The sequence below is a fragment of the Asparagus officinalis genome, chromosome 8 (genome assembly GCF_001876935.1).
Source record: "Asparagus officinalis chromosome 8, Aspof.V1, whole genome shotgun sequence".
Classification (NCBI taxonomy): Eukaryota; Viridiplantae; Streptophyta; class Magnoliopsida; order Asparagales; family Asparagaceae; genus Asparagus; species Asparagus officinalis.
The window spans coordinates 85,422,746-85,437,728 of NC_033801.1; positions in this window are offsets into that span (position 1 = coordinate 85,422,746).

Here is a 14,983-nt window from a genome sequence, read left to right on the forward strand (position 1 = left end):
AAAAAGAACTAATTTAGTTGTGGGCCTACTCACCTCTCTGGTCCGCAACTAAACCAGTTTAGAGGCTAAAAATAAACTAAAGTAAATTGGTTCTTTTTGGTAATAAGTTTTACGAATCAACAAAATAGTCTAAAACTGGACCACGGTCAAACATGGCCCAAATTTAGAGAGTTGACAAAATTGCCCTTAGGTTTTAAGGGGTCTTGCAAATTCACCCGTCCATTAGCTCTTTGATTAGATCTTGAAGCTACCGACTACCGTGGGGTTAACTTTTAACCCAACACCCTTAATTACCAACATACCTCTCAAAATATGGGAAAAGTCAAAAATGATCGCTGTGAAGGCGGGGAGATGAATAAGGGGGTTTTGATCATTGGAAAATGTAATGTTTGTGGTTTTTGAGTTTTTAGTAAGTTGGTGGGTATTGAGTTGTTAAATTTAATTGAAGGATATAACTGGAAGCTCCCCGCAAAACAATATGTAGAGGACATTTGGAGGAGCTTATTTTTTAGAAGTTTATAACTATGTTATATTTTGATGATAATTTTATAAATATTGCACGGGCAGAATGGTCATTTTCTTGATCAACATTAACTTTTAAATGAGCTTATAAACTAGTTTTTTTTTAAATTAGAGAACCCTCAATGTCTTTTAAGTGAGACCTAAAAACTAGCTTATTTTGGATGCTACCAAATAAATCGATTGGAAAAATTAGCTTAAAAGCCATGAGAAATACAATTGAATAAATTTGTATCTTTATTTTTATCCATTATTAACTTTTTCTAGTTATTAACTTTCGTTACTCGTTTGCAAAACAGTAATTAACAGAAGTTGGTCCTTTAAGGGCTGTTTGGTTCGTTTCCTTGATATAGAGAAATGCAATTTCATGTAAAAAAACACAAGTTTTGAGTTTTTCAAACATTTCCAAGAAATAGATTGTTTTGCTTTGGTTCGCACATAAAAAATGGTGGGAAACCAATGTATTTATTTTTCTTGTGTTTGGTTCGCATAGAAAAAAAAGGAAAACTTTTGTAAACAAAGTAGAGAAGGAAAAAAATCTGACGTGGCAGAGTTTTCATCAATTTTACTTGGTTGGGGAAGGAAATCGGAGAGGGAAAAAATCTTAGTTGGCGGCGATTTCAGCAGAGTTTTCCCTCTTCCATTCGAGCGAACCAAAGCGGCGCAAAGAAATGGACGGAAACAAAAATGCTGACGTGGAGGGCTAAAAATCTGACGTGGAGAGGTTTTCTGAGTTTTTCACCCCTTATAATAGCGAACCAAACAGCCCCTTACTATAAAGCTTAGTAGATTTCATATTTGGAAATAATTCAACTCAAAGGGGTTGTTTGGTTCGTTTAAAAGAGCCTCGAAAACTCATTTCCTTCATCTGACAACAGTGTCACCTCGACAAAACTTATTCTAGGTTTTCTTTTCTTCGCTTTGGTTCGCTTCTTCTCCTCATCCCTTCAGTCGTGAAAACCTCATCCACCTTAGCTCTTCGCCTTTCCCCCATTTCCTTTGCAAACGAGAGGAAATCGGTGTAAAATAGCCCAAAATCTGTACTATTGTCAAATCTGAGGTTTATTTAGGCAAAACTTGTTGATAGCTAGGGTTACCACCACTTTCCCTCGTTTTTTCCCCTCTTCGCGCCTCGGTTCCTCTCTGATGCCCGCGGGAGTTTTGAAGTGTTGATTTTGTGCTTGATTTTTGACTTATCAAGCCTCGGTTCCTCAAATTCGTATTTTTGCTGGATCTTACTAAAAAGATAGCACCTTGATTGGGAAAATTTCGTATTTTTGCTGGATTTTTGCTAGATCTTGCCAAAAAAGGAAATCTAAGGCATGATTTCTGCAATTTTTAGAAATACTATGATGAAATTCGGATGTTGCATTTTCTTTTAGAATTATTCTGAAATTTCCATGTTCTTATGATATTGTGTTTTTTAGAGTTGTGCACTTATTTAAGGAATTATTTGAAGTTTAATCATTTTTCGGCAAGGATTGATGTGTTGGCTAGTTATAAATATGGGTTTGATCATTTTTTTAGTGCAATTGAAGCTGGCTCAAAAAATCTTAGCGACCTACATATGGTTGCGGTATTTTACCTATCTTGGATTTTAAACCCATTTTACTATGACCAATCGACTCGTGATGGTTTAACTTGCAAATCAACCTTTGGATTATATCTCTCTAAATCTTATTATTTGTGTACACATCATATCTTTAATTTGCCTGCATGGTTCTACTTTGCTACTATTTTAATCTTCTATGGAAAAGATTCTCAACAGTCTTGTTTTCTTGCAATGGTTCTACTTTGCATGTATGGTTCTACAATGCCTCGAATAGAATTTTTAACATAAATTTGCTTTTGAAAGAATCTTCTATGAGAAAAGTATAGCACTCGACTGTGGGAGTAGTTACAGTTAATAATAATTGATGATTAGAGCATGGTAATCACCTTCCTAGATTATTACATGTTTTGTATATTTTTTTATGTCAATCATATATTTATGATGAATTCGGTTATTTATTGTTTTTTCATGTTATATTTGTACTTTTATTTTGGTAAGATTACCTCTCATAATGATCACAAATAAAATTATCTTTAGTGAGTGGTAAACTTACCATGGTGACCATATACGGACAAATTTTAAAACCACCCTATTTGAACATTTAATCCCAAAAAACAACCTGTTTTGAACTTATTTGTAAAAACCGACCTGGTTTCAGCACGAAAACCGACCTGGTTTCAGCATTGGCGTTGAAACCAGGTCAGTTTTTGTGAAAAATCTTCCGAAACTTCACGGGAGTTGAACTCCCGTGAAGTTTAGTAAAGCTGCTAAACTTCACGGGAGTTCAACTCCCGTGAAGTTTCATAGTTTAAATTTTTTTTAACTATGATACTTCACGGGAGTTGAACTCCCGTGAAGTTTAGCAGATTTACTAAACTTCCCGTGAAGTTTCGGAATTTTTTTTTAAAAACCGACCTGGTTTCAGCGCCAGGGTTGAAACCAGGTCGGTTTTTGAAAATAAGTTCAAAACAGGTCTTTTTTTGGATTAAATGTGGAAATAGGTTGGTTTTGAAAATTCGTCCGACCATATACACTTTTTCCTATACACTTCAATACCAACCAAACACAAAAAAAGTGTGAAATGTCTACTCAACAAAAGTTTTCCCTTTTTTTGATACCAACCAAACACAATAAAAATATATATATTGGTTTCCCATCATATTTTATGTGTGAACCAAACCCAAACAATCTCTTTCTTAAAAAAAGTTTGAAAACCCCAAAACTTAGATTTCTTTATAGGGTATGTTTGGTATATTTTCGAAAAAAAACATAAATCTATGATAAAAATCATTTCTTGACATTTCAGAGGGCTTCCCCCATTTGACTTATTTGGTTTGTTTCACATTGAAATCATAGGCTGGAAAATATAGTTTCCCATTTATTGGGTTTGTTTGAACAACCATAAAATCAAGAAACCAAATGACTTTTTTTCATTTCTTCAACTTCCAATGTTTGGTATGCAATTGAATGAAATGAGAAATCCTATCTAATATCACCACGATGACCTTACCGCTCACAAAACCAACAAAAAGTTGGCAACGGTAATATTTGGGCAACGGTAAAAAAAAACCATTTCATAGTAACCATGTCTTCACATATATATTTGTGATATTTGTGATATGAGTTAGCATTTGCAACTCAATTCCCACTCAACTTACATTCTCTTCATTTTGCAAAAGTCTGAGCATAACAATAACCAAAGGGGTTTTTTCTCAAGCAGAGCTGAGCTATGTCTGCATCCCAAGTGTCTCATAATCAAGCAACCGAGGTAACTTACTTTTGTAAAATACCGACACCCTAAAAGCTCTGCAGAAATAGAAAGAACAAGAGCAAATACTTTTGGGGCTACGCCAAATACCCAAATAGGCAATGCAAATTTTTTGTCTGAGCTAATATGAGCATGATATCAAAAAGGGAAAATCCAAAAAAAGATGAAGCTTCTCTTCAAGCAGTTTCAGAAATAAAAGATATGCAAAAAAACATTTGAGAAGAGAATTGAAGTTCGTAACTCGACAAATCGATTACTTGAAGAAATGTCATGTTGTCTTAGGGATATTCAGTAATTTCCTTGTTGTTGTAAATATTGTAATATGTACTTTGAAAATATAATGCATAAATCTCTTCAGTTGCAAATGTGCTCAGGTATAGATGTATTCATATGTACATATATATTCGTATGAATAAATCATAACAAGCTGGGTATTGCAGAAAAACTCAACGGCAAATTAACAAAAAAAATCATATATGCATCAGAAAGTATACATATCTATGGAAGTAAGGAGCAGTACGTGGAAATAAGTAGCATTATGTCATAAAACAAAATTTGCATACACATGCGAAAACTGTAAGAAAAGAAGCCCTCTTTATATGAATTCAGACATGCAAGCAAACCCATAAATACCCAGTTATTCAGCATCATATCAGGAAAACAGAATATCAAAACATTTGTGAGAATGATTATCGAACGATGAAACAAATATGCTCAAATATTTGTCAACAACATCATACATTCTACGCCAGACAATTAATGTACACAATGCTGGCTGCAGATCAATAATCAATAGTGAGCCTACCTCGCCATGTCAATTGGTAGGATACTTACTAGTTAGATATATTATGAAGCTGATAGTCATCATTGCACGGAACAAATATAGATATATTCATATGAATATATATATATATATATCCGCTGATTTGTCTTTGTACTATGCCCAAGTTTGTATGACCATCTTCATATTTCAAATCATTTTGACTTCATCTCCTTTGTAATCCGGCTTTTAAAAACTCCGGTTCAATGATGGTCATTTTCTGTCCTTTTATTTTCGAAACGATATCTTTCTTTATTTTAAGTTATAGAAGTTTCGCGCTTTCTAAACCGAAGAATCTCTACATAATCTGTTCTGTGTGTGAAAGGGATATTTGAGATTAGAAGTCTCGTAATTTGTGATTGATGCAGCCCAAAAAAGAATGAAAAAATTTCAGCTGTCATGTTCTCCAGATTTATGCTTCCCTGTCATAATGCATCGAAAACTTTGACTGTATTGTCATCTTTATGTGTAAATTTTTACAAAACTTCTATAGTACGTAAAAATGTCATGTAACTCCCAGAGCGTTTGACGGGTGATTTAAAATAGCATTTCAGTGGACGCAAAGTCTGTGGGGGCCAAACTTCCTTGGGCGTCTTCTGCAGAAATTTAGCCCTAACAATATCCATACTCACAAGTCATCAAAAAAATTGGACTAAATATACTGCTCGCTTTTGCACCTGACACACATCAAATACACTCCCTATTTAAGACACTTTTTCCGCCTACAAAATATTACGCATCGAAGTCTCGTTGATTTCACAGAAAGGCCTTGAACAATGCCGCAATCAGTATAATTGGATGCCTAGCAATGCGTTGGAAACAAAGATATTCTCTCACTCGACATTCGACATCTTCAATGCAGTGGATATGGATATGGCCAAACACTTCAAAGTTACAGACACTGCATATTAATGGATAGTTGAACGTGGGTGAATGCTTTGGGGCATTACTCTCATCATCTTGGGTCAATATCATAATGACAGTTAAGGACGTGAATGTGTTACGTGAAGAATTAGATTGATGGGGGAAGAATCATTGGTTCGACGATCAGAAACACCTAAAACTAGTTTGAAGGTAGCTTTGGTTTTCTACTGAGTTTGGGTGCTTCAAATTTGCATATTGTTTTAATTAACTCATTATCTATATTCAGTCATCATCTTTGAGCTTGGCTGACCTAAGTGTTGTTATTGCGCCTTTACAGAGATCTAATCATGATTGGAATTGGAACAACATCACATTGGACCAGATGGTTGCATAGATTAAATTTTATACATAAGTAAGCGTAATAATTATCAGTCAAATTGTACAATTGAGCAAACTACTCAAGATTTAACTTCGTGCTGCCATTATCCCATGCCCCGATCGGCAGATAAAGGTTTGGATACTCTAGATTATCTCCAGTTGCATTTCTTCGGTGCTCACATACTCATCATGAATAATATTTATTCTGTGTCAACGCATGATTATTCCAGAACCTTGTATCTAATGACGCTATTTGATAAGTGATTATAATGTAATATCAAACAGATCAATAAACATGCGAGGATAAGATTATATAGACGGGAACGGGTCACTTCCTCCGAAAATCGGTATATCTGAGTTGAAGAGGGCTACACTTCCCCCTGTAAGTAAATACGCAGACTCGTTAAAAGAGACAGACGCAAAATCCATTTACACCCGATGATAACCACTGTTCCTCCGACCTCGAATCAAAGCTCTTATTAGCTTCGAGTGGAGAGTAATGAACATAGGTGATTGTGAGATACTAGGTGGAGAGGAATCCTGAGATATTGCCATAGATTCGTTTCCTTCATGTGAGAATAGCTACCCCCTACTTTATAGTGGGCCAGAGGGGATGAGAATGTCAAGTTTTGGACCATCGGAGCACATACGAATTGATGAGCGATCCCACATCTAAGCATCATCCTACATTTCATAGGTGCTCCAGTGATCGTAGTTAGTGCGAGAGTCCACCTCGTGTTAAATGCGAAGTCTTTAGAGGCATGGCCGGCTGCGCCGAAACGTTGGTCATATAGAGTCATAAGACTTTGGGGCTAGAGGTTTGTTAGATCCTGACAAGCATTTAATGTGCGCCCGACGCCATTCTTAGCGGTGCCGAGGCTCGTACCCACCGAGGTTGAAGACGTCCATCTGGCTCGTTAGACGACAGGTACGGCGTCTGAGAAAAGTAATCGTTCCTTCGGATGTCGGACCCTGGGCAATAAAAGTTAAAATCCCAATAAAATGGGAAATTCTGTGAGATATCAAATTGCTCCAAAATTTTTGAAGGAATTTTCAATCAAACCACATATTGCGAATGTTTTTGGCCAAAGGTTCGTTAGCCTGTAAGAGGTCTCTCAATATTTTGAACTCCTAAATAGAATGAGAGCGCTTAGAACACAAATTCCGCGCTCTACTGCGTATGTCAGTTCCAAAGAGATTAAAGGAGGCACTTTATTATTTTGAATAACACAGATAAGGCATATCTCTTGATGGTAAATATTTAATGCATAATATTTTTTATAAAGAGAGGAAGATGAGTAGTTATAATCGAGAGATGAAGTGTCGACTCAGCTAGTTGAAGTTCCACTCTTTCATGCGTTCTAGTTAATCTTCGTTGAAGACGGAAATCAACGCATACCTTTCTCGCACTAGCCTGCCTAAATTCAAAAGCAGCTGCTTGCCATAAGAATGCATTATAGCACCTATCATCTTGTTGCAATGTCATTGTTTACACCCGAAAATTTATAATAAACATACCAAAATCTCGTGAAGTCACCAACCTGTGATAAAAGTGGTGGATATTGGCATGAGAAATGCATATTATCTAAGATCTAAAAATCCTAGTATTTCCTATGCCCGCACTTTTTTCGGTTGGTTACAAAGATGAGGTCGGAAAAATTAGTAGAATGTGATACTCGTTACGTCTCTAATTCGCGTCCATGAATTCTTAAGGGATTAACTTCTAACTGTAAGAAGCCCTATCCTTGAAAATAGAGCTGACATGAAAATTGACTTGCATAAAGCATTTAATTTATTTTTTGAGATTTACGGCATATTGTGAGAGGAGAGGAGAATTTTGGGCAATATATCAGTCATACCTTCCATGTTTCAAACCAATCCCGTGATAAGGTTTATCTCTATCATGTGTTGTGAAAGTACATTGTGAAGTTCTCAAGGGTATAATAAGCGAGTTCATACAGCTTGAAATTTCCTCAGAAAAGTTACTTGTATATTGTCTCGCTCCCCTAATGGATCCTTTTATAATATATATATGAATTTTGATATAGCGGGGTATGTAGACAGGGAGATCCTCTTTATTCTTATATTTTTTTTGGATGGAATTCTGGTCTATTGGTATGGAGCCTCCTAGCAAGACAATCTCACCCGCCCGAAATATTTCTCACAATTTATTTCTTTCACAGAGCAGAATTCTTATTATATATGAGTGCGAGAAGGTTGTGCGATCTCCATATAGCCATGATTTGGCGAGGTCATACAAATAAATGAACTCGGTCCTCTCCTGTCGTGAGAAGACGATATTTATCAGGGAAGAGTTTTTGTATTTACCCATTATAAATAATCTAGTATTGGACTCTCTCTTTAAATAATGAGATATATAAGATAATCAATCGCCGCCTCCAAGACAAATTTTAATTCTTTTACTAGCAGGGAGATGTTCACTCCCAGAATAACAATAACTCGCCAAGCTATAAGAACATAACGTGATAAGATAAGAGCAATGTGAACGTCTAGAGGAAAAATCTGCTATGATATATATAATGATTTTTCGGAGCTCCTCCCTCTATATATTATTTAGCGCATAAAGATAAAAGACATATTAAGATAATCCAACTAATTGATATAATAAATTTGATGGCACGGACTTGATATGGCCACTGAGTGGAAGCTCACTCATTAGGTCGGTTGCATGAAAAGGATATGAATCTGTATATATTGGCAGAACCTATATAGCTCCCCATTTTTGAAAAATATTATTCTTCTCACATAGGATACATACGTGCTTAAATTTTCCTCACCAATCAGTGATTTATCAGAAAAGAAATTTTAGATTTATAGCCGGTTAAATATATAGACACCAAAAAAACATTTCATAGAATGAGAAAGCAGGTTTGTCCATGCCCATATTAAACTGTGCAAATTAAGAGAGTTTGTTAAGAATAGCATTCAAAAACACAGAAGAGCGTTAAAATAATTTGCTCCTAGGAATTTATCTGACTTCTTCTTTCAAGGCCCTGAGACGGCTAATCATCAGACCCTTGGAATAGTTTTTGCGAACGACTTCCTCCGTTGTAAATTCACTATGTGAGCGTAAATGGTATTGTATGTAAAGAGGTATTGTTCGGAAGAGGACTATAATTCTAACTGGCCGAATTTACCCTACTAACCTCCTAACGGTTTTTTATTAGTCTGGCATGCTTTCGCGAATTGCACTATTTCAGGTCTCAATTGACAAAAAGCTTGAAGAGTGTGCGACTACGAAAGCACGTATTTGTTATGGGTGGTATATCTGCGACATCAGGTAATATTGATCCTTATGAGCATAATCCACGAAGGCAGATAGTGGTATATTGTATTTTGTTAGTTCAAACGATCATATCTAATCTTTCAATTCTTGATCATAGAGGCACAGAGAAGGTTGTAGCATTTTTCTAGCTTTCTATTAACAATATTTTGTCCCAAACTTTGCGCGTCAATGCCGAATATAACGTTGCCTATGTCTTAGCGCCCAATAGGAAACTGAAGTAATAGCATATACATGAAATCATTATAAAATATTTCTTAGGGTGAAACCCCTATTATACAACCTTTGGGTTCTGGACTACCTGATGAATAATAGGAATTGGGTTAATTTTCTACTTTAAGAAGCGGTTCCAGCTTGGTGAGTTCAAGGTATAGAACATACCGAGCACGAAATGTGTTGAAGCTCTTTCAATGTAAAGTTTCGTGTAAACCTCGTGGAATTAACATGAATATACCTAAAGATAGTTCCATGTTGAATTCTGATTTTGCAGTAGAGAGAGGGTCGGGGGGAAGGTTAAAGTTTGTGTATGGAGTAGAGTGGCGCGTCTACTAGCAGACATGGCTTTCAAAATTTTGGTATTTCCACAGTACGCCAAATAAGATTAGTTACTGTTGGATGTTCTTTTGTTTTTGAATTTAAGGAGAATTTTTCATTGGTAATAAATATTGCCCTTTGTGGGTTCCGTAAATTATGGTCCTCATAACATATATACCTTATTTGGTAATACTTATTTTGCCCGAAAGAAAGTAGAGAACATCTATTCTTTCAATGCCTCATATACAGGTTTTATTTGGAAACTTGTTTATTTAAAATGCAGTTGAATTCTACCGATATCGGATAGACCTAACTCGTATTTAACGTTGATACGTATCTATGATTAGTGTGATCTAAGAGAATGCTAACGAACTGTTATATGATTCAAGAACAAAATTAAATAAATGGGCAAGCGGTACCGTGCTTGCCGCTTACATGAGATTTCTTGGAACGCGTGTGCGCACATTTGGCTCGAATGTATAGAGAAATCGTGCGTTAGTTTTTTCACATACCTAACAGCCAGCTAACACCAAGTGCTATCCGTGTTTTAGGAGAAATGTTATGAGTATGGAATGATTCTTCTTTGAACCATGTAACTTGTGCCTTGAATTGGATCTGCGAGAACCGAGCGAAATCCTCAGGCAAATTAGTGACGTTATGGTCTCCTGCAGCTCTCCCTGATTAGACTTTATGTTAGTCGTTTCTGAGTTGATGTAAGAAAGAGATAGTCGTCGAATGAGCATACTGACATTAGTCTCACTCCTTATTGTGGTTAGTGGCGACTTGTTATTCAACAACCTCACTTTTCTCTTTGCTCATCAGTGAGGGTGACGGCCAGGGTTCTGCCTGGCCCTGGGCTCTAGAGTTGTATTTAGTTGTTTAACAGTAGTTACCTAAGGCACCACACTAGACTTTGGAAATGGTGTGTAAGGCCCATTATGGGGTTTCTAGCGACGTGGAGTTTTCTGTTTTACTCATGACAATTCATAACTACATACTCTTAAATAATATAAGAGAAAAATAAATATATATGAAAAAAATATAGCAAAATTGAAAATATAGTATATATATATATATATGAGATTAATGGGTATCCTTGTCATAGGAGGGAATTCCTCTTGACGCTTTATGGTGCGCACAATCCCCACCGTTGGTTGATTCCTACTACAGCTGAAGAGAGAGAAAAGCTGGTTGGTGATCTTTCAGAAGATTTGTGTAGCCTAACTTTATAAGGATGCGGTGATGATTGGATCCGGATCACATGGCGACAGGAGAGAAATCCCCTCCTATGACAAGGATACCATTAATCTGCTCTCTCCGCTCAGCCATGCGTTATTAAGTATACTTTGTATGTGAGATAGTATTGGTCTCTTATAATATAAGAAACGAAAAAATTGACCCCCTTTTACATGTAAAATTTTTACTAATTGTATTAAATTAGTTATAATATTTGGCTTCTGTTATGAATGAAGACATTTCAAGAACAAATATTTGACTACTATAATTCGTTAGTTCTTAGTTGTTGTCATTCCTAGTTGCAGGCATATCAGACCGCTATGTATAGAAGGATGGAATGATTGTGCGTTCTTAACGTATGATCTATTCCAAATGGACGATAAGGTTGGCGATAAAATTATAATGTCTGAGAGCCGGAATAATTGCATATTCAAAATTAAAGATCCGAAAGATTCTCTAATCTCTATACTCGACAGGGAAGGGAAATACCAATGATATAAAGATGCGCTTATGGAGAGATCAATATGACAATAAAATAGCGCTTGTAATTTAGCTCTCTCACGAATGTTAATGATATATGTGTGTTAGTACTTAGTTAGACCACTCAATAAATGAATACCTCACCAGCAACGACACGGTATCGTTTTTGGTTTTGTGTGTCCAAAATAATATATATAGTTATATATATATAATTATTATGTCTTGGTTCGCATATAGTTTTCAAAGTATTTATTCTATGACCATCAACGAATATAAGTGAGGGATTTTACCTCCTTTGTTCTATATAATATCAAATATATATGGCAAGGTCATTTATGTTATTACCATCTCTGAATTACTATAGTCAAAAGTATTTGTTAGTTGAGAAGGAAATCATGTTTTAGCTGCATTAATTATAGGTACCTCTATGTCGAAGTCCACGAAAATCTATAATGATCATTGGGTATAATAATATCTATTCATAAATCGAGTCAGTTTATGCAGCTCCCTCAGAATGCTCTATAAAATCATTTTGTGCGTAAAGTTTTATATTAAGATATAAGTGTGTAGCAATCCATATATTATAGTCAAGTGGCACGAGTGTTTATCATTTCGTTTTGCTGATCTTTGAGTTTTTGTCCTAACAAAATGTATTGATATTTAATTATTAATTGAACCATTGTTCTGAACCAGTCGTTGTAGCTATCTTAAATTACCCTATGCGATGTATTTGATCTTTCTCCTAATCTATGTCCATCTTCTCTCTCAAAATGTTATTATAGAGCGAGTAATTATGGTGATTTTATAATAAGATGAGAGTATATATAATTAAATAGTTTTAGAATCAAGCTATATTATCTATGTACATATATCTTTAAATCTCACTTTGTTATTTTTTGTTTTCAGTCATGGTTCTCGCAGAATACAAGAAAACACGGGAACCCGCCGGGTAACTTTATTCGAAATAGCTAGAGAATCATTTGTCATATCTTAAATTTGTAGAAATGAACAACACTCTCCCTCTCCACTGCGCGTTAAATCAGTGTAGTAAAAAGAAGTGTCAACTTGTATAGTGTCCTCGAATGCTGGTGCTGATCGGAGTTTTCCGGTCTCTGAACTCGATAGCTCTTTTTGCTTTTCGTGGCATCTCTTCGAGCCAGACAAAGAAGATTATATTCCTGGAGCTAAATTTTGGTACATTTCTATACTTGACGAAGTCATCCGCCCATATAGTGGATCTATTGTTTTCAGATTCTGTGTGCTGCAGTTTTTCTGACTCGCGGAAATTTTCAGTCTGCTCGAGAAACTCTCAGACTCTATAATAATATATAATTTAATTACAGAATTGCCTATTGTCAGATATGTTGGAGAAAAACCCTTTTTTATAAATTGTGCAACCAAACACACCCTTATTGCTAAAATAACAGTAGGGATCTAAGTCATTATCCATATCGAATACTTAATGCTTTTGACTCGGTTATGATTAGAACAATCATCTTTTTAAATTGTTGCTCGAAGATTGTCTTTTACTCCCTGCATCAAGTTAATCCACTAGAGAATGAAATTTCAACATTTTTGGAATATTGAAGATATTATATTAAGGCGTTACTATTAAACATTTTAACATTATAAGCTATAAATGTGCCTTTTTTGCGCTCTTTACTTTCTGATATTTATTAGGCGCATCATGTAACTCGTATTACTAGGCATGTAAAAGCTGGGAATAAGCCCAATTTAAATTTTCAAACACACATTTTTTGCTTAAGGCTGTTTGGGTTCGCTATTTATAGGAGTGGAAAACTCCAAGATAAACTCTATCACTCAGTTTGTTTAGCCTCCACTCAGCTTTTTTGTTTCCGTCCATTTCTTGTGCCTTTTTCGTAGCTGCAGGAATGGCAGAAGGAAAAGCTCCTGCTGAAATCCCCGCCAACACTAAGATTTTTTTTCCCTCTCCGATTTCTCCATTGCCTACCAATCCCAGTTATAATATAGTGACATGAAAACTCCTATCACACGTTCAGATCTCTTGTTCCTTTTTCTGCTTAGGTTGTTACAAAGTTTTTCTTTTTCTCTCTTATCGCTGAGACACCAACACAGTGAAACAATGATTATTGCGTGTTTCCGCGACACCTATTTTTTTTGTGTGCTAACCCAATAGTCGATAACATATTTTTTCTTTATTGTCTGAACAGAAGTGTGGTGAAAACTCAAATCTGTTATGTTTTTTAGTACATATGAATTGTTTTCTCTGTATCTTATCAAGGAATACGCGAAACAGTCCATCACTAAAAAAATATAAGAGCACGAAACACTAGCTATTGTTGTCATCTCCACTCAATGAATTCAAAAATTCTATAAGAGAAATAGTATAATTAAACTAGTATATTACAAAGCGAAAAACAGAAGTGAGGATGATTTGCCATAAACCCCTCCAACTTTTAAACTAATCAAGGAAATTCTCTAGACCTCCACGTTATTAATTTCAAAATTCATTGAGATTTTGTAAAAACCCTCTCCCAAATTTGTAGAGGTGGATTTTTAAGTTATTTTTTTACCACACAACTTGTGTAAGTGATGTGTTTTTTAAGTATTGGGTGTATATAACGAATCACCACAATTCCCTCTAAGTATAGCGAATTGAGGGTTTGATCTGTCCAAAACTTACCCCCAAAAAGTGTTCCCTTTGCTATAAGGAAAAAAATTTCTTCCAAAAAAATTGTATTGAGTTGAATTCAATTTCACAAGAGCAAGTGGAGACGATCGCTTTTGGTGTCTTGAGCATTTCACTCTTCTTCCCAATCTCTTGTCATCTTTAGAGAAGTGTTATCTAAACTTCATCTAGGAATTTATATTGTTTAGAATCTCAAATTAATTATGTTCCATGGAAAGCCTAAAAAATATATATATCTCCCTAGAGGTTATAAGGTTATATATTCGTTTGTAGAATTCATGTTACTCCTATAGAATTTTCTACACCACATCAGGCTCGATTGAGCTTATTGATATCTTCATTGCTAGTCAATAATTTACACTTCTCACGAGAAAGTGCTTGTGGTGTGTGTATAAGAAAAAAACTCAAAAGTTGTAAGCTGAACGATAAAAGTAAGTGAGTGAAGATTGAAAAATTTACCATACGCTCATAGATTAATAATAGTAGTACATCATCAATTTTATGTTTATATATTGCTCACTATTATGGTTTCTTTGGAGGTATTCAACTGCAAATGATATTACTCAAACACACCTCTGCAAGTACCACGCAACTGTAATTGGTGTCGGTCTCTCAGTCTTTGCTACCACGCTCGGCATCTCTCCAAAATTGGGGCGCATAACGCACTCCAGAGGTTGAGGGTCTCACTGTCTTGGCTGTTGGTTCATCCTAATCGGAGTTTTTGGATCTCGATTTTCTGAAGACTGGGATCGAGAAAATTCGATCTGGTGGTTCTACATTACGAGTTACTTGTGATGGGGTTTGTTATCGTGATCACTTTTTGGAGCGATTATGCAGAAACGATTTGTGTGTTTTTT